Source organism: Mixophyes fleayi, chromosome 3 (genome assembly GCF_038048845.1).
Source record: "Mixophyes fleayi isolate aMixFle1 chromosome 3, aMixFle1.hap1, whole genome shotgun sequence".
NCBI classification, from domain to species: Eukaryota; Metazoa; Chordata; class Amphibia; order Anura; family Limnodynastidae; genus Mixophyes; species Mixophyes fleayi.
In genome coordinates this window covers 175,008,149-175,033,596 of record NC_134404.1, presented here as the reverse complement: position 1 = coordinate 175,033,596, position 25,448 = coordinate 175,008,149, and the positions used below count along the sequence as shown (strand labels likewise).

General features: G+C 36.3%; 1 protein-coding gene across 7 annotated transcripts in view; it reads right to left on the bottom strand.

Annotated features, from left to right (window-relative positions):
- Window positions 1-25,448, bottom strand: part of FUT9 (fucosyltransferase 9) — a 236,462-nt gene that overhangs the window by 173,558 nt on the left and 37,456 nt on the right. For 2 of the 7 annotated variants that reach the window (XM_075202796.1, XM_075202798.1), the window contains exon 2: window positions 9,766-9,916. The exons of the other annotated variants lie outside the window; for them this stretch is intronic. The gene's annotated coding sequence lies outside the window, so the exon portion shown is untranslated. The remainder of the gene's footprint in view (window positions 1-9,765; window positions 9,917-25,448) is intronic. 7 annotated transcript variants of the gene reach the window in all.

The following is a 25,448-nucleotide window of genomic DNA, read 5'->3' as shown; positions in this document are numbered from 1 at the left end:
ACGTGCAACATAAACACACTACACTTAAAGACTGTACTGAGAAAAATGCAATCATTTCATACATAGTTTTCAATTAAAAGGAAAAACATATTTATTATTATTTGTAATATTTATTCATAAGGTTTATAAACATATGATGTAGTATTGTACATTTAGCTGATTATGACACAAATAAATAATGTACAATGACATGAACCTGAAGGAAAACATGGCTGCTACAACATTAAAACCACTGACAGGTGAAGTGAATAACATCAATTATCTCATTACAATGGCACTTGCCAATGGGTAGGATATATTACGCAGCTAGTGAACAGTCAGTTCTTGAAGTCGATGTGCTGGAAGCAGGAAAATTGGGCAAACATAAGGATCTGAGCGACTTTGATAAGGGCCAAAGTGTGATGGCTACATGACTGGGTCAGAGTATCTCCAAAATGGCAGGGCTTGTGGGGTGTTTCCGGTATATAGTGGTTAGTAACAACCAAAAGTAGTCCAAGGAAAGACAACCAGCAAATCTGCAACAAGGTCATGGGTGCCCAAGGCTCACTGATGCATGTGAGAAGTGAAGGTTAGCCCGTTTGGTCCAATTCCACAGGAGAATTACTGTAGCACAAATTGAACAAGTTAATGCTGTCTTTGATAGAAAGGTGTCAGAACACACAGTGTATTGCAGCTTGCTGCGTATGGGGTTACATAGCCACAGACCGGTCAGAGTGCCCATGCTGACCCCTGTCAACCTCTGAAAGTGCCTAGAATGGACCATGGAGCAATGGAAGAAGGTGGCCTGGCCAGATGTATAATGTTTTCTTTTACATCCTGTGAATGGTTCGGTGCATGTGCGTTGTTTACATGATGCAGATGGCACTAGGATGCACTATGGGAAGAAGGCAAGCCGAAGGAGGCAGTGTGATGCTCTGGACAATGTTCTGCTTGGGAATCTTTGGTCCTGGCTTTCATGAGAAAGTAACTTTGACACGCAACACCTACATAAACATTGTTGCGGACCAAGTACACCCCTTCATGGCAATGGTATTTCATGATGACAGTGGCCTCTTATCAGCAGGATAATGTGCCATGTCACACTGCAAAAACTGTTCAGGAATGGTTTGAGGAACATGAGAAAGAGTTCAAAGTGTTAATTTGGCCTCCAAATTCCCCAGATCTCAATTCGATTGAGCATCTGTTGGATATGCTGTAAAAACAAGTACGAGCTATGGAGTCTCCACCTTGTAACTTACAGGACTTAAAGGATATGCTGCTAACGTCTTGCTGCCAGATAGCAAAGAACACCTACAGAGATCTTGTGGAGTCCATGTCTCGACGGGTCAGAACTGCACTTGCGGCAAGAGGGACCCACACAAAATTAAGCGGATGGTTTTAATGTTGTGACTGATCGATGCAAAAGATAGTTGGAAAACAATTGAAGCTGGTGGTGTGGAAAGTGTGTGTGGCTACTGTAAGACAGAAGCATTATCAGACACCAATATTAATGCAGCAATCGGTGACTGGCAAAGCATGTATATTATACATCTTACTGTATGTGAGTCACATGAATAAAAGTCATGAATATACCAACTATATCTCATTATTATATTGTGACAGATAAAATATCAACTATTAAAACAACAAATCAAAGTACAGATGGAATACTGCAAAGAAAAATATATCTATATATTTCTACTTATCTCAACAACTTTTAAATGCCTGGCGTTTCAAGTATCATTGCAAAATCTGAACGTTCTAAATTTATATTAATGTAGCACAGGAATCAAAATAATTTGTATCAGCCGAAAGAAAAATCTGATTTTGGGTTATAATTAAACTGTTTTTTTATTTGCCTGGTTTTTATAATCAGTCTTATAGTTAAATTAGATTTCTATCATAGATTATTATGAATTGTTGCTGTCTTTTGTATAATCTTTTAATCCTTTTATGAGATTAAATGATTAACATATGTGAAAAGTTGTGGATCAAATTCGAAAGCAACAAGAATGAATTATGTCATACAAGCTGCTCTTTTAAACTATTCACAATCTTTCTTTCCATTTGACTACATTGTAAAGATAAACTTAAACAATCATCAACATACAATATAAGGTAAACCTCTAATATGTATTCAAATAGTACAAGTAAAGATTTTAGATTCAACAAACATATATTTATTTAATACTTATGTAAACTGTTAAAATAAATAACAGATATTGGCTTTATTCCAATAAGCACCTTGAAAACATATTTCCTTTATTATATCATACTTGAAACCAAACAGAAACAAATTAAGAAAATTGATAGTTGTTGTAGGGATGGATGTATAATTCTACTTTTCTGTTGAATTAACCTGTTATGACATGATACTTATCCCTAAACTATTTGCAAGCCAATTGGGTATTGGCTTTTCCGATTACATCAGAGCCCAAATTAATGTTGGACCTGGAAAAATATATTCAGACTCAATGCTTGTCAAACTGTTCTTTAAGAAGCTTTACTAACTTTAGTAATAAAGCAAGTATTACACAAGGACGTAGCCCAACAATAACATCTACAGAAAGTGATTTGATTTAAGTAACAACCTAGTTAGCTTGCAGTACATGAGTGGCCTGTTTTTTAAGTCAGTTTGATTACAATAAAGAGGATGAGTGCCACTGATCTTTAACACTGAACTGGTTAACAGTTCAGCATTTATAGATACTACTGATTCATCATAACTGGGTAATGAGTAATTCAGGAATGTCACTAGTATGACAACTATTACAATTACTATTTACTTACGGTCAATTACAATGACTTCATTTCAGTAGTAATTCTTAACAGAGATAAAAATCATTTAAGAAAGAATGTTAGAATAAGAAGTACAATAATAACTTCAGAGGTTGAAAGTATGTTTAGGTGTATTCTTACTAAGGTGCAAATAACGGGGCTTATGCTGTATTGGACGCATATGTATTCAAACTTAAGCTCTAAAAAGACACACTTAAAAATTCCGCCCATATGCTCATATGTGCCACATTTACGTCAGGCGTACTTACATCTAGATATACAGCACTTACGCCCAACCAGGTCATAAGCACAAGAAAAAAACATTTGAAAGCAAAAAAGTATTAGGTTTGATATGAAAAAAAAACCCCTCTATAACAAAGCAGATATAATACTTATTCTAGCGTTCAAATGAATGTAGCAAGAAAAACATTTTTGAAAATAAGTCCACAAAATCATATAATTTATGAGTGGTCAATGAAAAAAGCACCCATCAGCTTCAGAGGGAAATTCACAATTAGCCAATCAGAAGCAAATAGCTATTGCTAGCGGCAGTCATCATCATTATCAGACTGTATTTGCACCAGCAAAGAGGCACCGACAATTGATATGGCTACTGACAGGTGTATATGCATTTTGGTATGGGTATGCTGGGATTTGAGCTGCTCGAGAGAGAGAGAGGTGCAAAGTCTAATGCGCCTCCGGTCTTCACCAGGGACCCCCCCAAGGGGATTTGCAATTCGCTGCAGGAAACGTGCAGGTGGTAGTCCTCAAACTGAGCCACCAGTAAGGCAAAAGAATGTAGAGGGTAGTCAGACAGGCAGGTTCGGTAAGGTTCAGACAGCAAAGATGTACCAGGAAAATCCAGAAGAATGGTTACAGGCAAGCCAGGTCAATATGGTTTGGTCAGCACGATACATAGAGAGATCCAAGAGAGTAGACACAGACAGCAGGGTCAAGCACAGGAAGGCAATCAGAACCAGGGATAATCAGAAGCAGGTCAGGAACAAACCAAGGTCATACACAGGAGGTCAATGCATAGGCAAGAGGAAGTAATGCTGGAGCTGGCTGAACCCTCCTTAAATAGCATGTGGAGCCTGCTGATTAGCGCTGGTGGCGCAGCATCAGGGGACGCTGCCGGAGCTTCCTGTAGCATCCCGTTATCTAGTACTGGGACACACATATGCACTGGAGCCAGCGTGATACCCGTTAGAGCCTCATCTGGTTGCTAAGCAACCAAGCACAGCTGAGAGAACAGAAGGCGACCATCTCTGAATGGAAGAGGGACGGCGCCTGACATTTACGCATTTTACACAAAGCAAATAGCCGTATGTCCTAATCAGTATAAATCCCAGAATCTTTACCACTATTTCACATTTAAACTATATTAAACCCTTCAAAATATGGAGAACATACTCACGGATTAATGTAACTGCAGTGAATTGTGGATATGTACTGCTATACCCAAAGATGATAATCCTTTACATGGCAAATTTTATTATTTTTAAGGAAACTGGTCCTCTTGTAGTAGAAAAACATAATGTACGAAGGGCATACCACTACCATCATCATTATCTCCATTTATGTATATAGCGTCACTAATTCCGTAGCGCTGTACAGAGAACTCACTCACATCAGTCCCTGTCCCATTGGAGCTTACAGTCTAAATTCCCTAACATACATACACACAGACTAGGGTCAATTTGATAGCATCCAATCAACCTACAAGTATGTTTTTTTGGAGTGTGGGAGGAAACCAGAGCACCCGGGGAAAAACACACGCAAACACAGGGAGAACATACAAACTCCACAAAGGAACAGGCCGAGGTCATACACAGGAGATCAAGTTTAATTTGAATACATTATCAAAATGAAGGAAACCCAGACAGAAAGCAAAAGAAATTGTTGAAATAAACATCATCCTTACCCAATATATGTAATTAGATGATTACTTAATTTCCCTTTATCTAATTGGGCTGGCTGTATTACCGAATTGTTAAATTTGCCTCCGTTTAATAACTGTGATCTCACCTTTTAGTATATGTATTAGAATTAGGGCTTGTTTAGCATTTGCCCAATGAGTGCATGCTTTTTTTTTCTTGTTCATTTTGTGATGATGTGCCCTACCCATATGAGCACCTAGCTATAAATATATTTGAGCAGCTTGCATATTGCTCTTTTTATTTAGACTAGTCTAGATTAGTTTAATAACCTAGACATCTTAAGAAAATAACATTGCTCTAATTAGCTCTTTTTAAAAAAATATTAGAGAAGAGCATCATATATTTAAAACATAGGACTCGTCCCAAAACTGTATTTACTGTGATCTCTTATTCAAAATGAATCTTGCTCTAAAATATATGCACTACCCGTTACTGCACAATCGATAACTAACTCATAAGGCAGTAAACAAGCATGGTTTTCTGATAAATAATTGACTAATAATTGACTACATTTGATGATGCTATGAGCATGTGTATCAATTGATATAGTCTTGTAAGGACACACTCTTTTCCTGGTTAATTCCAGTAGCTCTGTTCCTTTTAAACAACATTCCATGAGAATAAAATAGACATCCTAAAGTTATAATTACTTTAGGCTATATTTAACGTATCATTCCATGTGGTCACAAAGCCAAACAGAAGCTGAAAACAGTGAAAAAAAAAACAAACACTGAATAATGATAGAGACGCTAACCACCATTACTTGCATATAATGTGCTGACAAATTCTAAAGTTTCTCCCTGGTGGACAAATTTGACATATGATATGAATGAAACATGTTACATGAAAGCTATGGCATCCCTTCCACATTGCAATTTTTTGAATTTTCAACAATTGATATACTATCCTGGTTAAAATTTGTGAAGTTATAGAACTTTAATTTAAATTGTTCAGAGATGGAATACAGTTAGAATGCATCATCATCATCATTTATTTATACAGCGCCACTAATTCCGCAGTGCTGTACAGAGAACTCATTCACATCAGTCCCTGCCCCATTGGAGGTTACAGTCTAAATTCCCTAATATAGACTCACACACATACACACAAAGACAGACAGACAGAGAGGGGGACAGACAGACAGAAACTAGGGTCAATTTTAATAGCAGCCAATTAACCTACCAGTATGTTTTTGGAGTGTGGGAGGAAACCGGAGCACCCGGAGGAAACCCACGCGAACACAGGGAGAACATACAAACTCCACACAGATAAGGCCATGGTCGGGAATTGAACTCATGACCCCAGCGCTGTGAGGCAGAAGTGCTAACCACTAGGCCACTGTGCTGCCCCAATGCAGGGCATTTACAGTAGGAACAGATTTTTTTACAGCTACACTACCATCTACATACAAGATTTTACTGAGGTGTCTAAACCCTAGCTGGAGCCCATGTGGCTGCTACATGCACCTGTTTTCCCTTGAGAGCCTGCATGTGTCTTCATCTGAACAAGAACCAAGGACCAATTACAAGATACAATCTCTTGATTGCAGCTTGTGATTGGTCATACTGCTCACAACACTTCCTCCTCCACCATCTAAAGTTAATGAACTAGATTGATTTTCTGGGCCTGTACAGAGGTGGTAGAGCCCCAAGAACCATCAATACATGTAGCACTCTCCTGGGCTCCAGAGGAGATGATTAATACAATCTTTTATGTAGGTAGCAGAGCAGCTTTAAGTAAAGACAAAGAAATGTTCATAACTGTCCTGTAATAAGATGGCAAACTGATCAAATAACTGTACTGTATAATTCAAAAGACAAATAATGACAGTCTATAAATAAGTTAGATAATAGGAATATCAATTTTGTCCCAATAAAGATGTCAGGACAGTCCTGCCTGCAATCTGAACAACATACACTGGCTCCAAAGTAGTAGAAACCTTGATAATGCTCTTTATTATAATTTGGATTTTGATTGAATAAATAAATAGCCACCAGACTTTATCACAGAACATTCACAAATTATGAATGACTACGAAGCAAATAATTACACATTAGCTAATATATAGTGTGGCTGGATCACTTATAAGTAACTTATTGCAATAATATATTTAAATTATTAGCACAGTGTGCCAATTTATATTGTTGCAAATGTACTGATCTTGATACTGTGTATTAGAAATGTACTTATTTTATTATATTGTATTATATTTCTGTATAGGAAATGCATTAATTTCTGAGGTATTGATTTGTAACTTCTGAAACAGGATGTCATGATTGGATTTGTATAACTTTTCTATAGAAAGTCCCTCATGTTTATAATACCTTTTCATCTCAGTGGCCAACACGTCTGTTTAGCCTGTAGAAACAGCAGGCGGCGGCTGCCTCTCTGCCTGTGTGGCTTTTCATTGTGCATCTCTGATCCTGTCCGAATAATGCAACCAGCAAGTTTTAGGATATATATATAGGAGATTAGTGTAAATTGTGTTAACTTTGAATTGCATTTAAATCCATATTTTGGGAAACATATTGCAATCTGATACTAAAAATAACTCAGATGTGGCAGAGCCATCCCGGATCAGGGGGCTGTCTTACCACCTGCTGACATGTGTGTCAGAATGTGTATACAAAGAGCACTTGCACTGAAATGTATCATTCCATTTGTACCTTTCTGGATGTCGCTGTACCTTCAACTACTGGCTGTAACTGTCCTTTTTAGGACTTCCTGAGCTAATAAACATCACTGCTTTAGGAACTTGCTTTGACGGCTAATTCCTGTGACCTGCAGATTAGACCAAATCTAATTTTCCAACTGTTCTGCGGTTGGACCCAGGTTTACAGTATCAATGCTTTGCCTGCTAACTGCTTTTCTGGCCAGTGTGATAGGCCAGGGGTACCATCCACAGCAACCCTGATCTGGAGGCAAGAGGTCAGGGGTACCAGCCAAGGTGTACCAGCAAGGGGGTACACTAGCAGCGATAGTTACCCAGAAGGATGCAGTTCTGGATGCCGCTAAGGAGTGCAGTGGTGTCAGCAGTTTAAGGCCCTCCAACTGCGGTTAGAGGGCGCATTTAGGATAAAGAAAGGGGACGGTTGCAAGGCAAGCTCAACCGGTCCCCAGTAACACAACAGACAGGGTGGCAGGGCCGGTGCATCTTGTCAGATATATATATACAAAAAGAGAGAAAATAATATTATATCAGGAAAAAGACATGATTATGTCTAGGACCAATTTAAAAAATGACTGCAATTAATACACCCTAAAAATATTAGAGTGGATACTAAGTACATTCTAAAGTTAAAAAAACTCAAATGAGTTACAAAAACCTGTATTTTTTTCAACTTTTTATTTAGTTTTAATTTTTAAAACCACCCTACAAATTTGTCAGAGTATATGTTGGAGGTGCTGTACTCATACACAACTTATAATCATACATTTGTTCATCATCATAATCATCATTTATTTATATAGCATCAGCAAACTCCTTAACACTTTACAATTGGGAACAAACACAGTTATAAAACATTACTGGGTAATTCAAACAGACAGAGGTAAGAGGGCCTTACTCACAAGCTTTCAATCTATGGGATTTGTTGGGAGTCCAAAGATCATGTCTCCTGTTGAATACCTGCCCTTCTACTCATGTCTGTCACTAGCGCTAGAGATGCAGGGGTACATGATGATTGGACAATGAATGACCAGAGAGCTGCCTGCCTCTACCTGCATCTGTGAATGATGAGCGCTAGCATAATATCTAATTAGTATCTCATTAGTAATTTAGGGTGGAAACAGAATATGAAGAGGGCCAGGAATCATTATAAAGACAAGTGACCACGATATAGTGCCTTTAGCAGCATTTCCCCTTAAAGCTATCTGTGCTTACCATTACTCTGCTGCCCCCAAGTCTTGACCACAGCTGTATTTATATAAAAGCATAATAGGGAAGCACACCAAAGAACACACTTGACTAAAGTATTATTTTGATACACAAAAATACATCTGTCATGGCTAACTGTGGTGAGATCAATCTGCGATGGATTCCAATGGTTGAGGACCAGAAATGAGGATCATAGAATGGTCAGGTGTTGGCCAGAGAGTAAGGCCAGAGAGACAGTCAGCCACTTTTGCTATTCACTGAAAAGCAATGTATCTCCTGTATCTCTATTAGGTACATACTGTGATAGGCAGTGGATGAAAATGGGTAAAAAAAAAACTGGACACCTGGTTAAAAGCCAGGTTATTTTTTTAATAGCAATATTAGAAAAATATTAATTGCACTACTCTTTATGTGAATGTACAACTGGTTTGGAGTCGGATGACTGGCATGGTCATGACATTCTGTGACTACTCATATCCCATGGATGGAGGCATTACCTTCAGTATTCTTAGGACCCCTCATTTTTTATATATTTTCTTAGCTACCTGTATATAATCCTTGACCCACTATGGAACCAGCACTGGTTTATGTGGATCATTGATATTGCAACCTATATCTTTTTTCTCATTTCTGCCACGCTATTTTGCAATTTTTACTGCCTGTTTACTACTCACAACCAGCATTGAGGATTTTAAATCATTCACCAATAATGTAGCACTGTTTATCTCCACATTATTGTCTAATATAAAGCACAGGACATGTGGTGCAATCAACAGTAGAGATACAATAGCAACAAACACCTTTTGTTAGCAAAAGAATACTTAATTTTCCAATTGCACTTATATGTGCTATTAGTCAATTCAATTGACTTAAAACACTTGTAACATCAATCAATTCATCAAAGGTTTCTGCAATATGAAAATAAATGTTAAAACAAAAATTACAAAGCTTGGAGTATCTAATAGCATGGGTCATGTTGTAAGATATGACGTCTGAATTTCTTATTTTTACATATCTATGCAGAACTCTTGCTAAATAAAATGGTATTAACAGTTCTAGTTTATTATTCTCATGTCTTTGATTATATATGATACATTCTATTGTAGTATGCAAGTGCTGCAGCATATTTTACTGTCAATTTGCAATTAGATTGCCAGTGTCTTATCTTTAGTATCTTTAAGAAATACTTACAAAAGCTGGTGTTAATGTCAGTCATTTCTGTTGATGACTAATATCTCATTAGTAATTCATAAGTACTTTGCAAGTCTTGCGCTATTAGTTGCAAAAGTTGCTGATTGATGCCAGATTCCGTCATATTGCTCTGTCTTGCCCTTTCTTCGCCCTTTCATGTAAGAGTCATAAAAAGAATATGTCCATAATGAGTTATTGAACACTCGGTGTACATTCTTGAAAGAAAAAAAAATGTTCTAGCCAAAAAATAAATAAAATAAAGATTTAGGCTGAGATCTGTAATGTATCTAACAATATCCATCATTTGTCACAAAACATTTCTTCTATTGCACTAGGGTTCTAATTATCTTGCAGCCATAAACCAGTTTTGTTTTAACTTGTGTTGAAACTGATAGATATATGAATCCCGTCAAAAGTCAAGAACATACTTTATTACTCAATACCCTAAAGATTCTACAAACAGTGAGTAAGTTTCTGCAGTGAAGAAATATATGATCATTCTTTCACTAATCACTGTAGGCATTAACAGATTTCCATGAAAAACATGAAGGGAATATTTATCAATTTGAAGACTTAAATAATGAGAGAGAGAGAGAGAGATACATTCTTTACATTAATTAATTCCAACTTGTGTCAGGTGAGTCCCAGGTCTCCCATGGCTGCTAGTGCTAGGGAAAGACTTGCTTTTAAAAGCCTTTAAAAGCTGTGTGTAGGTAAGCCTTTAGCCCAGATAAAATAGCATAGCATTTGATCATGTTAGGACTGACCAGAATGGGAAGACTTTGGCGTGAGTTGGCCAGCTTAACATATATTGCAATATGTGGAACTAACATTCCCTGTTTTTAATATAGAACAGTACTTGATATAGCATTAATTATGTGTTTGGAGAGTGCAGAGTATCCCTGTTTTCGTGTCTATATATATATATATATATATATATATATATATATATATACAGAGAGAGAGAGAGAGAGAGAAAGATAGATATACACAAACACACACACACACACCAGTTTATCAGCTATAAAATGTAAGATTGACTACTACTACATTATTTTGGTCACGTGTTAAGAAACCTTTCATCTATTTGTGAAGGGTAAGGCTGGCTAGCTGAGATGTCTTACATGCTGTATCAAATCCACAACATAAAAAACCCATCATTCTCCCTCATATTTAAATAACATGCACATTCACATAGATGGAGGAAACCTTTACATATGCTACTCCTAAGCAATGCACCTCTTGTTGCTAACATCTGACAACAGATGCCCAGTGTCCTAGGTTATTTTAGATAAAAAATAATATTGTACTGTGTTAGCCATTAGACATTAAGTGCTAAGAGGTATTTTTGTGTAGTAAATAAAATCACCAAAATGTATTAGAAAAGTGGTGTGTTTAAAGGATAATTAGAAAACATGATTTCTCTTACAAATGATTAAAAAAATTGATATTAGTGTTCCAGATAATGAATGGCTATTTACCAAGTCATTTATAAAGGAATATTTCAATTATGTGTTTAACTTATTTACATAAACATATTTGATACATTGAAAATGATACACAGAAACTTCTCAGTGTACTATTATCATCTGTAACTTCACACTGTGTGTGTACTTTTTGTTGAAGTATGTAAAGTTCTTGTGAGCTTGGATGTGGTCGGATACATGTGAACATAGCAAATGCACTGTTGGCAGTTTGTCATGATGTTTATTGGTCAGAACATGATAATGTGTTCTTCCTACATACAGACAACTGTATAGATTACTTTTTATTTGAATTTTTGCTCAACAACTGAGATAATAGTATAGCAGTATTTTTAGTGGTGCAACTCAGATACTTACAATGATTTAGCGCAATGTTTAAGTTCCTTACAATACAAAAAACGTAACTACCTGGTGAAATACTGTATAGGACAGTAGTTTTTTCTGAATGTACTGCTTAAATTTTATATTATATATGTTATGAAGTATGGTTATTATAAACATGTCCCAGCCAGTACCTCACGATTCCCCTTTCTAGACACAAGATTTGCAGTAATAATAATTTGCTTACTAACCATTCTACTAAATTCTCCTCTCCATTAACTCATCTTAAGGAAATTAAATTCCTGCAAATAGAACTGTGTTTAGACCATCTTATTAATATAAAGCAAACTATCGCCTTACTCTTGCTGTAGAGGGGTAATATTTTAGTGACAGATTCCACGCAAGAACCTCAAACTACTTAATTGGATTGATCCCCAAATCCTTTAATCTAGAATTAGCGTGGCACATTGCTTGACTATCTGAAGTACTATTACAAGTGCTATAGATGGAATGATACAGTTAAAGTATCAAGTAATAATCTTGTTACACTGACTTTGTGCAATGCAGAGATTGGATCTGCTTATGTGAAATAAAAATCAATGCAATGGTTTAAAGCCCAAATTTCTGCAAAATATGTATTATATGGTAGGAAAAACTAAATGGTTACATTAAATTCCAAATGATTTGATTTAGGATCATTTAGCAAATGTCTCAATAAGGAACTTTAGATGAAATACCAAAGGAAATACAAAATCCCAATTTTCCTTTGAAAAACTGAGTAAGATTGTCTGCATCTGTATTTATTATTTAATTTATTTAATCCCTGCAGACAAATCTCAAAGTATTTAGTATTTGTTTCTCTGAAAACTAAAAAAAATGAGGTCAATTTAAATTCCATTCATAGTTAAACTCCAATTTCCAGCTTCTTTAGTGCCTATGCCACTCTTGCTCATTTATTTGTATGCCACATTCACTTGTATATGCATATTTTATATTCAATTTAATGTAAACATGATTTTCTGTACTTCAAGGACATCATCCCCTAACCTTTATGCACATCTTTCTTTCAGATTCACAAATGACTATATTTAACCTACTAGAGAGAGATATACAAAATAAATGAGCTCTTAAAGCTACAGTACTCTTTATATATATTCATAAGCTTTTTTTGTGTTGTTATATATATATATATATATATATATATATATATATATATATATATATATACTGTTGGGTTTGTCTCTACTACAATGTAGTATAATCTATAATGAATAAGAATTTGGACATGCAGATCTACAGATATAATGCTGTTGTTTTACTATTTTCTTTTGTACAAATAATCTAAAGATTGGGTACATTTCATGTAAAAATTATGCTGCACATTTCCAGTTACTTAATTGATTCAATATTCTATCATCAACATCTATTTATATAGCACTAGCAAATTCCATAGCGCTTTACAATTGGATGAAAGTGAAGGAATGAAAATGTAGCTTTAAACCGACTTTAAGATTCTTATTGTATTCCATATTTAATAATGTTATATCGATATTTATTCTACCACATTTGCCTCTTCTTAAGCTAATAAGTAAAATGTGGGCGTGATTTGTTAACCCCACAAATAAATCATCATTCTTATAACATACACATGATGTGGACATTTCTACCTTTATCTCAACATTAAAAAAGCAGGAAATTACCCCATCAGAAAAGAATATAGAATGGATATAAAAAAAAAAAATCAATGATAAGACTATAATATTTTTGTAGTTGAATTAAAAAAGGACAATTGGAAAAAGACATATAAATAATATAACATTGTATAGTCTGTCCTTTCGCACAATTGCTACATACATTTTCAGATTCAGCCACCTTGTTTTATATAAGAATATGATATGTTTCATTATCACTATAAGAAAAAAAACTGTTTAAAATAGCCAGAAAATTATGACTGTATTTATGACAGCCATTGCGTACGTGGACCACTTGACGAAAAAAATAATAAAATTACACTGACAAGAAAACAGTGTGCAAATATAAACCAAAAGTGTCATTTAAAATAATAATTTAATAATTTTGTTCTGATATCGTTCACTACAAATATGTTTAGCAGGTAGGAAACTACAGTATGAGCAGGACTAGGTTTGTTTTAGCTGTGCTAACTTAAGGAATTTGAATGGCGTTACATGTACATATGCATGGGTGTATTGAGTGGCTCTGCATGTAGATCAGTGTTTCAATAAAAATGTTGCTATTTGAATGATGAATGAATGTGTTTATATTTATAAATAAATAGCATGCTACTATAGTTAATTAAACTTTCTGATAAATTATAAGCCAATTTGCAATGCTATCATGTTTAATATCACTACATAGTACACAGCCTGGAATTGTCAGACTTCAAAGCAAAGCACCTATCATACAGGATTCCATTTTTTCAATGAAATCTGTAAGAATACAGCATAGAAACATTGTATTTACTATGAATTAAAATGTTATTTCTAATACAAGTTCTTTACCACTCTAGATTATTTACTGAGATATTATTAACTTCATGGAAGTTTCTTCTTAAATTGACCTGCTCCTGGCATGAAGATGTCCATGTTATACAGAAAAGACATGCTTTACAGTATTGGGCAGGACTCTTACCTTCAAAATGGCTGTACATAACCTGTAATCTCAGTAATAGGCTAAAAATAATACATTTAATCAAATAAAGATGCAGCTATCTGTAATAACATATTAGTTGGTATTTTAAACAAGTGTTACAATTTATAAAAAATAAATTTGTCAATAAAGCAGGAAGGATCTGGGGTCCGCAGGTGAAGGCTTGAAAGCTGCTCATTCAATGCTTGGAGTTTGTCAGAATTTGTGAGTTTTTGTTCGTCCACTCACCTCTTGAGGATTAACCACAAGTTTTCGATGGGATTAAGGTCTGGGGAGTTTCCTGGCCATGAACCCAAAATTTTGATGTTTTGATTCCCAAGCCACTTAGTTATCACCTTTGCCTTATGGCAAGGTGCTCCATCATTCTGGAAAAGGCGTTTGTGACCAAACTGATCTTGGATGGTTGGGAGAAGTTGCTCTTGGAGAAGGTTTTGGTACTATTCTTTATTCATAGCTGTGTTCTTAGGTAAATTTGTGAATGAGGCCACTCCCTTGGCTGAGAAGCAACCCCACACATAAAAGGTCTCAGGATGCTTTACTGTTGGCATGACACAGGACTGATGGTAACGCTCACCTAAATTTCTCTGGATAAAAGTTTTTCCAGATGCCCCAAACAATCTGAAAGTGGATTCATCAGAAAAAATTACTTTACCCCAGTCCTCAGCTGTCCAATCCCTGTAACTTTTGCAGAATATCAGTCTGTTTCTGATGTTTTTCCTGGAGAGAAATGGCTTCTTTTTCTGGCCTTCTTGACACCAGGTCATTCTCCAAAAGTATTCGCCTCGCTGTGTGTGCAGGTGCACTCACACCTGTCTGCTACCATTCCTGAGCAAGCTCTGCACTGGTGGTGCCCCAATCCCGCAGCTGAATCATCTTTAGGAGATGGTCCTGGCGCTTGCTGGACGTTCTTGGGCGACCTAAAGCCTTCTTCAGAACTATTGTACCTGTCTCCTTGAAGTTCTTGATGATCTAATAAATGGTTGATTTAGGTGCAATCTTACTAGCAGTTTATCCTTGCCTGTGAAGCGAGTTGATTCCAAAACACTGATGACTGCACGTTTCCTTGCAGATAACCATGGTAAACAGAGGAAGAACAATGATTTAAAGCACCACCCTCCGTTTAAAGTTTCCAGTCTGTTATTCTAACTCAATCAGCATGACAGAGTGATCTCCAGCCTTGTCCTCGTCAACACTTTCACACGTGTTAACGAGAGACTCACTGACCTGATATTAGCTAGTCCTTTTGTGGCAGGTCTGAAATGCAGTGGAAATGTTGTTTTTGGGATAAAGTTAATTGTCATGGCAAATAGGGACTTTGAAATTAATTGCAATTCATCATATCACTCTTCATAACATTCTGGAGTATATGCAAATTGCCATCATAAACCCTGAGGCAGCAGACTTTGTGAAAAATAATATTTGTGTCATTCTCAAAACTTTTGGCCATCACTGTATATCTTATAAGAGTGAATTAGTGTTTTTAATTAACACAGGTATACTAAAGATACATTAGGTGAAACTGCTAATGGAGCAGTTCAGTATTTATTTATTATACCTAGACAACCTGGGCTGATTGACATGCCCACAGTAGAAACATGTAGTATTAGTAGCCTCATTAAGCAGCCTACAGTCCGTTGAACGTATGACTATACTATACATTATATAAATAGACAGAGCCTAAAGAAAATGGTCTTTTTTGCCTATATTACTAAGCTCCGAGCTGGCTATTGCAATACATTAAACTAGGACAATATATATTTGAAACGTTTGTCAGTATTTCTACCATGTTATGTGTCCTGCTCAAATGAATACCAATTTGTATTACTGTTAACTGAGACTAAACTAAAAGTTACCACGATTTCATGCAGTATTGGTGTAATGTTGCATATTGCATGGATGAGGATACTTATGCTTTCTTTACTGCAGTATGCTACCTTTCTCCTATGACAACAAGCAGATTGAGTACCATCCCGACCAGAAATATGCAACATAGCAAGAAGCAGCCAAAAACAAGTATTTTCTGATAGCTTTAAAGTGTCTGTCTTGTAGTAGCAAAAGGGTGTGAATTGTAAAAGAAAAAAAAAATAAGACATTTTGTCAATAATTCTTTTGCTACTAAGGAAATGAGTAAAGTTCTTGAAGATGGAGATGCTGCAATACAAAATGTTTGCACATATACGTTTTACATTTTCAGCCCCTGCAAAAAGGCTACAAAAGTAAACTTTTCTAATAAAGAGTTGATAAGTTATAATACAGTTAATGCAATATAATACAGAGGTGGGACAGGAAGTAAATTAAAGATGTAAAGAAATCAACACAATCAAAACATCAGAAGACAATAAACACATAGGGGCATATTCAATTATTTAAAGTCTCCACGGCATTAAAACTATTACTGCTATTACCGTAATAGTAAGCTGGACTTCAGCTCGCAGCTCCCTGAGCCGCGAGCTGAAATCCAGCGAGAAAACTACCGTAATAACGGTATTTAAGCGCATTATTACCGTAATAACGGTAATAGTGCGCGCGCGAGTTTTTGGGCGTTTTTGCCAACAATTGAATATGCCCCATAGTGTACCTGAACATCACAGGATTGAAAAAAACTAAATCTGAATTAAATATGTTTTTTCGAAATAGGAAAGGTTAAGATATTGGATAGGCGATAACATGTTTAAGAAACTATCCCAAAAAGAAAACAAGTGCATATTTCAATAGATACACCATAATTTAAGGGATTAAACATAGAGGGTCTGATTCATCAAGGCAGGCAAAACGAACATAATGTGCATTTTTGTTAAAAACAAGCGTATCTGAAGAAACGTCTCTTGTTGAACACTGATGTAGGTTCGCTCTGCATACAAGGCACTTTCCGTATGGAGACAGACACAACACAGTGTAATATACGAACAATATATATGTGCAATATAAAGTCCCAGCAGGTCACACAGCAAAAAAAGGTAAATTATTCAATTATTGTCACCTGATAATATCATAATCAAATACATTTATCGAGATGTTCTCAATACGTACTGTACTCAATTGCAAACACATGTTGTGACATGCATACGCGTCCATCATCCCAATCACTCAGCACTTACACCTGCCTTGAAGCTGGTGCAAATAACATGGTTGAAAATCCCATATCTGAGAGATGCCCAGAACTTGAATCAGACAGATGTGTGTGCCCTCAAACTTGGCACTACTGTACTCCCCTTCCCTCCCCTATTCCGCCCATGAAATTGTAGGCTGTCGAAAGTGTCCTTTGCATTCGAAAATTAATTGGATGTACCTGAGTTCACTGCATATAGTTCTTTTTTAGGCATGTGCAGGGCAATTTTACACAAAAATACGACACATATGGTAATTTACGTTCCTTAATGAATCAGTCCCAGAGATTTTTCTTAATTGTTTAATTAGTAATGACTGATTGATTTGTGCACTTAATTGTATCAATTTTATATATTTTTATGTTTCATTGCAGTTTAAACAAGTTTTCATACAATTTTAACTTAAAATGCTACTATTAACAGTTAGTGTATGTGTTTTTAAATGTAAATGGGTTATTATAATTTATTGGACAACTATAGTGGTTTCATGTAACTAGTTGCCCATTTGATTATATGGACATGTTTACTGATGCCAAAGTGATAATCTTTGACAAAAACAGAATAGTAACAATGCATAAAGCTGATCAGTCTCTAACACAGGCAAGTGCTCAGGAATGAGCTGCCATTAATGCATACTTATTAAATGTCTTATTATAAATTGTAAGTGCAATGGTTTTATAAGAATAAAAAGGTTTTCCGCTATAGGAACACTTGTGTGTTCCATTTCTTTACTATTGTATAAACACAGCAGGCTTCTAAATTATCAGACACTCCTAGAGTGCTGGCATTTACCCTGAATTAGAATACACTACTTGTGAGCGCTGCATTAGTTATTTTAAGTTGCTTGATATTACTTTGGGGGTCAGTATATAACCTTTGTAACTACTTTGAACCATTATCCATAGGATTGATTCTTGAACTGATGTTTGATGTTCCTAAAAGAGGATTGTAATAATTTTAATTTTCTTGATAATAAATGAATGATCAATGTCTGGGATTCTGTCTCTCTGCCATTCTGCTAAATAAATGTGATGGAAGTAAAACATAATTAATGCTTGTGTGTGCAGGACCTTAGCTAATACATCAAAATATGAACTGAGTTTGGACAACAGTGAACAGCATATGAACAGCCAATAAAATGCAGCTGTGAAATATATTTCTCTATTGGCTTTTAAATAGTTGCTTATACAAACACACCTGTTCTCTCTACTAGTATAAATTAGAGGCTAATTAAAATAACTTTGTTTTTCGTTATGGCAGACACTCACTCTAAGTTGAATGGCAGGCAAAGCTAAAACTTATAAGAACTCCACCCCACCTTGATGGGCTATATTCAAAATCTGCTTTTGAGAGCAAATCTGTAGAGTTTGATTCTTAATACTATCAACTGTAGAACACGGCTTGGATGTAAGAGACATGGAAGTGTCATTGGATTACGCAACAAAGAAGGAAAATATGGGGAAAAATAGCTCTCAAAATGATCTACCCAAACTAAAGTGGGTATGGTTTTATATAGAGAATAAAATATCTGAAAATTATTATGTCAGAGAGCTATAGCTCAATCTGACTTGTATTCAATGCAGAGACTATTCTAGTGAATGCCATAAAATACATTAAGCATCTTAGTGGCCACTACATAATCATCATCATCACCATTTGTTTATTTAGCGCCAGTGATTCTGCAGCACTGTACAGAGAACTCATTCACATTAGCAGGGCCGCCGAGAGGGGGGCGGGGGCGGGTACTAATTACGTTTTTTATTTTGTTTGTTTGTTTTTTTCAAAACTATTTTTTTTTTTTTTTTTTGCGGCGGGGGGCTCGGTCGTTAATGAGGGGAGCAGGGTAATGAAAAAAAAATATTCATACTCACGTGATCGCGGCGCCGGCGTCCCTCCTCTCTGCTGCTCTGTGCTCCATTCAGACTGTCTGAATGCCGGGTGTGATGTCATCATGTCACGCCCAACATTCAGTCAGTCTAGAGCAATAGAGCACAGAGCAGCAGAGAAGACCAAGAGAGAAGAAAAGGAAAAGGTAAGTAAAAGGAGGAAAACGGGGGGGAAGGGAGCCTGTCATGGATGGGTTAAAAAACAAAGGGGGGGGTTGTCATAGAGGGGTTAAAAAACGAGGGGGGGCCTGTCATAGAGGGGTTATAAAATGAGGTGGGACCCGTCAGAGGGGTTAAAAAACGAGGGGGGGCCTGTCATACAGAGGTTAAAAAAACGAGGAGGGGGGCTGTCATAGAGGGGTTAAAAAATGACGGGGGGGCTGTCATAGAGGGGTTAAAAGAGCCTATTGATGCGCCAATTTTTTTATCATACTCGACTATAAGGGGGACCCCATTAATTTGTTGTACCGAAGCCCTGAATTTCTCTTGGCAGCCCTGCACATCAGTCCCTGCCCCATTGGCGCTAACAGTCTAAATTCCCTGACACACACATAGACAGAGAGAGAGAGAGAGAGACTAAGGTCAATTTTGATAGCAGCCAATTAACCTACTAGTATGTTTTTGGAGTGTGGGAGGAAACTGGAGCAATCGGAGGAAACCCACGCAAACACAGGGAGAACATACAAACTCCACGCAGATAAGGCCATGGTCGGGAATTGAACTCATGACCCCAGCGCTGTCAGGCAGAAGTGCTAACCACTTAGCTACCGTGCTGCCAGAGAGCATCTTAGTGATCTCCACACAATACAGTCAGTGTTTTAGTGACTACCATACAATACAGAAAGCATGACAGTAACCGACCATCTTATTGGCCACCCCACAATAATGGGAGCATCTTAATGGTTGCTATCTGTTTTTTTTATGATAGCCACTAAAATGCTTCTTGTATTGTATGGCTTACTAGTAACAGATATACAACACAGAGATAATTCTAGGGTCCAATATACAATACAGAAAGTATATTTATCCCTTAGATGCTGAGCCTATTTTGCCACTTTTTGGGCATTCCAACACCAATATCAGTAATTTGTTTGTGCAATACCCACACTAATTATAGCTTGGATTTTTATTTTCGAACATTTTGGGGTAAATCTATCAAGCTGCGAGTTTCTGGTGGGTTTGAAAAGTGGTGATGTTGCAACTAATCAAATTCTAGCTATCATTTTTTAGAATGTACTAAATAAACAATAACTAGAATCTGATTGGTTGTTATAGGCAACATCTCCACTTTCCAAACCCACTGTAAACTCACAGTTTGGTACATTTACACTTTGAGTCTTCAGCAAATAAGACTGATTTTTGTATACCACCTGTCATAGCAAAATCAATCAATCTTCCTAAAACAGCAAAAAACAGGATGCTACACAGTTTTTCATAATAAAATCTGCAGTTGAAAATTATTATTATTATTATTATTATTATTTATTTGTTAGGCGCCACAAGGTATCCCCAGCGCCGCACACAGTTCTAACAGTAGACTATACAGGGTGAAACCATACAGAACAATGAACAAAAAGTACCAATACTTCAGAAACTCCGGCTAGTCATATGCAGTAAAGACGGAGCGGAAGAATAGGTATGGAGACAGGAGGGGAGGGGGCCCTGCTCATACGAGCTTACATCCTAAGGGAGGGTAAACAGACCAGGCACAAGAGGAGCCAGTTGAGGCAAGAGGAGAGAAGGGAGGACGTGCAAAGGGAGGAGATGGGGGTTAAGTAGATGGTTGGTAATAAATCATAATGTTTATATTTTTTCTTTAATAAAATGTGTAAAAGCAGTAAGTAGCCTAACAAGGCATACCATTTTAAAAATTAAACAATCTACCATTTCAATTAAGGGTGCCCATGAGCTTATTTATTAAGGATACTCCTGGCCATTCTAATTATGATCTATAAATAAGCACATACAGAACGGCTGGGGAGCCTCCTTTACCTGCGTCACAGCTCCCATCTGCGGTTACCAGCCTGGCACGGCTCAGAACTAGTATTAAAATAACTGTGCCTTGCACCTATAAAGGGTCTGTACATTGTTCAAAACCACTCTTTACATAATGCCCCGCCTACAAACTCACACTGCTTATAAAGAACTTTAAAATTAGTGGTACTATAAAGCAAGGTAAAATGTTTACAGTGTATAAAATCAACCATTAGGATACTTTAAAATAAATGTTTTCAATGTAAACTAAAGGATAAGGATAAACTAATTACTACAAATTGTTTATGACATATTAAATATTACATATTGTACAGTTTCCTATTTGTAACAAAGAGCAACAATAAATCTCTGTTGCCACATATAACTGGTTTATCTGTTTGACTCATAAATCTCAAATCTACACTTCAACATATTGTAGGTCACAGAAATAATTGTCTGTATGGATGAACTTTAGTGGTTTCATATGGCTCCAAACAACATATTTTGCTATTACATGAAATACATATAAAACTTGACCTTTCATCCCCGAATAAAGATTAAAATTTTCAGTAGTTGACTGTAACATCTTGGATGTACTTTGTTACACACAGAATCTTCTGTATCACTTTGACATCCTTACGCTTGCCCATTTTTCCTGCTTCCAACAGATCAACATCAAGAACTGACTGTTCGCTTGCTGCCTAATATATCCCACCTCCCAAATCTTGACAGGCGCTATTGTAATGAGATAATCAATGTTATCCACTTCACTTGTTAATGGTTTTAATGTTATGGCTGATCAGTGAATATACACTATATGGACAAAAGTATGCGGACGCTTGACCATTACACCAACAGGGACGGTAATGACATTGTATTCAAATATATATACTTTAATACAGCTTCCACGCTTCTTGGAAGGCTTTCCACAAGATGTTGGAATGTTTCTGTGGGAATTTGTGCCCAATCATTTTGTAGAGCATTTATGAGGTCAGGCACTGATGTTGGACGAGAAGGCCTGGCTCGCAATCTCCATTCCAGTTCATCCCATAGGTGTTCAATAGGGTTGAGGGCAGCGCTCTGTGCAGACCAGTCAAGTTCTTCCACACTGAACTCATTAAACCATGTCTTTGTAGTCCTTACTTTGTGCAGTGGGGCACAGTCTTGTTGGAATCGAAAAGGACCTTTCTTAAACTGTTGGGACAAAGTTGGAAGCATACCATTGTCCAAAATGACCTGGTATACTGAAGCATTAAGATTGCCCTTCACTGGATATAAGAGGCCTAGCCCAAACATTGAAAAATAGCCCCATATCATTATCCCTGCTCCACCTAACTTCACAGTTGTCATTATGCAGTCAGGCAGGTAACGGTCTCCCAGCATCCGCCAAACCCAGACTCGCCCATCTGACTGCCAAACAGAGAAGCATGATTCATCACTCCACAGAACATGTTTCCACTGATCCACAGTCCAGTGTCTGTGTTCTTTACACCACTCCATCCATCGCTTGGCATTAATCTTGGTGATGTGAGGTTTGCATACAGCTGCACGGCCATGGAAACTCATTCCGTTAAGCGCCTGCTGTGCTCACATTAAAGCCAGTGGAAGTTTGGAACTCTTCAACTATGGAATCAGCAGAGCATTGGAAACTTTTACACACCATGCGCCTTAGCAGTCGTTGACCCCGTTCTGTGATATTTTTGTGGTCTTCCACTTCGTGGTTGAGTTGCTGTTCTTTCTAAACGATTCCACCTTGCAATAATATCACTTACAGTCGACCTTGGAATATCCAGTAGGGATGAAATTTCACGAACTATCTTATAGCAAAGGTGGCATCATCATCATCATCATCATCATCCTATCACAGTACTACGCATGAAGTCACTGAGCTCTTCAGAATGACCCATTGTGTATCACAAATATTTTGATTTTATACACCTCATGCGGTCCGATTGAAACACCTCAATTCAATAATTAACAGTGGTGTGACCAAATACTTTTGCCCAGATGGTTTGTATATGTGTATATACATATATATATATATATATATATATACATATATATATATATATATATATATATATAGACACACACATACACACATTATTTGTTACTGTATAGTCCAAAGTTTTCTCTGTGTAACAGCAAGATGTATCAGACAGGTAATATTTGTTTATTGTGCCAGGCTCTAGAATTGAGTAGTAGAGGTAATGCTAAATTGTACCAAATAGTGCAAAGCATTTTATGCTTCAGAATATTTGTAGAGGATTAATTATACTCTAGTAGTAATAAAAGTTCTACTCTAAGTAGTAACTAAAGACTTTCCAGTACAGATGAAAATGATAAGAGATCACAATGGAAAAAAATTGTTGCTTGTATCTTCTCTTATAAAAGGATTCCCTCTCACTTTACAATTTAAACAAAGTGAAAGTTTAAACAGCATTCACAACAACAATGCAAAGTGATATTATAATACAAGCTATTCAATAGTAGTGTCATGTCTCTACAATTTCAGTGCACATATGTATGTAATTTGCTTACATATAATCCCAATTGTAAAGAGCTATGGAATTTGCTGGCGCTATATAAATAAATGTCGATGTTGATAATACAATCAAGTGTACAAATTCTCACACACACATATTTATACACACACACACATATTTATCTCTATATATATCTCTATCTATCTATCTATCTATCTATCTATCTATCTATCTATCTATCTATCTATATATATATATACAGACACACACATTTGGAGGCTTTTTGGGGTACCTCTTGGTAAGTTAGCTCTCAATTTATAAACACACATATGTATGGCCCAAATATATGGGACTCTCACTGTTTAAAGCTAGGACCACCCTATTAGCAAAAGCGCCATGGAGTGGCGGGTGGCTTAACATACATTTGCAAATGTGTGCAACTGAGACTTTTGCATTTATATGTACAAGTAGAAATGGCAGCTCCTTTGCTGGCTATAGCAGTGTGCTGGGGGATTTTTCTCTGTGTTTGTTCCTTTCAGGATAACCCCACCCTTTCAAGCACCTGCTATGAGCCTATAAATTGATTGAACAATTTCCAGTTCTGTATATATCTATTTTACAAAGAAAATATATATATATATATATATATATATATATATATATATATATATATACTGCTGTTGAACTTTAAGGAGCCTCTCAAAGGACATAATTTGACATTGGCATTTAATTTCCAGCTTCATCAAAGGTATTAAAGGGTATTCCAGAGGATCTAGCACTGTGTACTCAGTAAATAATTTTAGAAGCTGAATATCTTATGAACAAGAAATTATAAACGGTGTATGTATCAATCTGATTGCTGTTTTGTATTTGTTGAGAACTATATTGCATAGTCCACCTAGTATGCCCAAGGATTGCAGATATTATCTGCCTTGCATCTTCACAGGGAAAACATAGACTTCTAACCATTGTGTTTTAGTCATATATCCATTATTTGCCCTCTCATGTGTTAACATTTCTTTCTTTTCTGTAACAATCACAGTGATTTATACTGTGCAATACCATCTTACCATTTACAATAATAGCTTCAGCAGAAGCACTATCTGATAATGTTTTCGGTGACATATTAACTAACTCTGCATTTTTTGTGTATACCTCAAAGTGACATTAGTTGCTATATGCCTTTTTATGTCTTAGAAATCTTTATCTTTATTATTTATTTCTAATTTTTTAAACAATTTCAGGGTTTTATTCCAAAACTTTCAGCTAATCTAGGAATATGAGACCTACGGGTTCTTCAACAACTAACATTTTCACTAAGAACAAAATAATCTTTTATGCAATAAGTTATATTTGAACAACATAGAGCCATTTTACATGTTTTAAAATGCAAAGGTGCAGGGAAAAATCTGTAAGATCTTGATTTGCGATGTCAGACTCCTCTTTCAAAACCACCGGGACTATTTTCATGCCATGTTTATGACTTAGTGCAGCAAGATGGAGTAATCTGTAGAGGGAGCAAATTTGTGCATAGTGTTTTAGGAAGACATAGACAAACATTAGCATATTCGTCATTCCATACTGAAAACAGCATAGATGCAATATGAAATGTCACTTTGGGAAAACTTGATATGATAGTGATACCAGTATACGGGTCTCCTAAACTGTGGCAATCCTAAAAATATGTGAAGCTTGCCAAGAAAAGCACTTGGTGATCTCAGTGTACAATACATACCGTAAGATGCACCGACAGCTCAT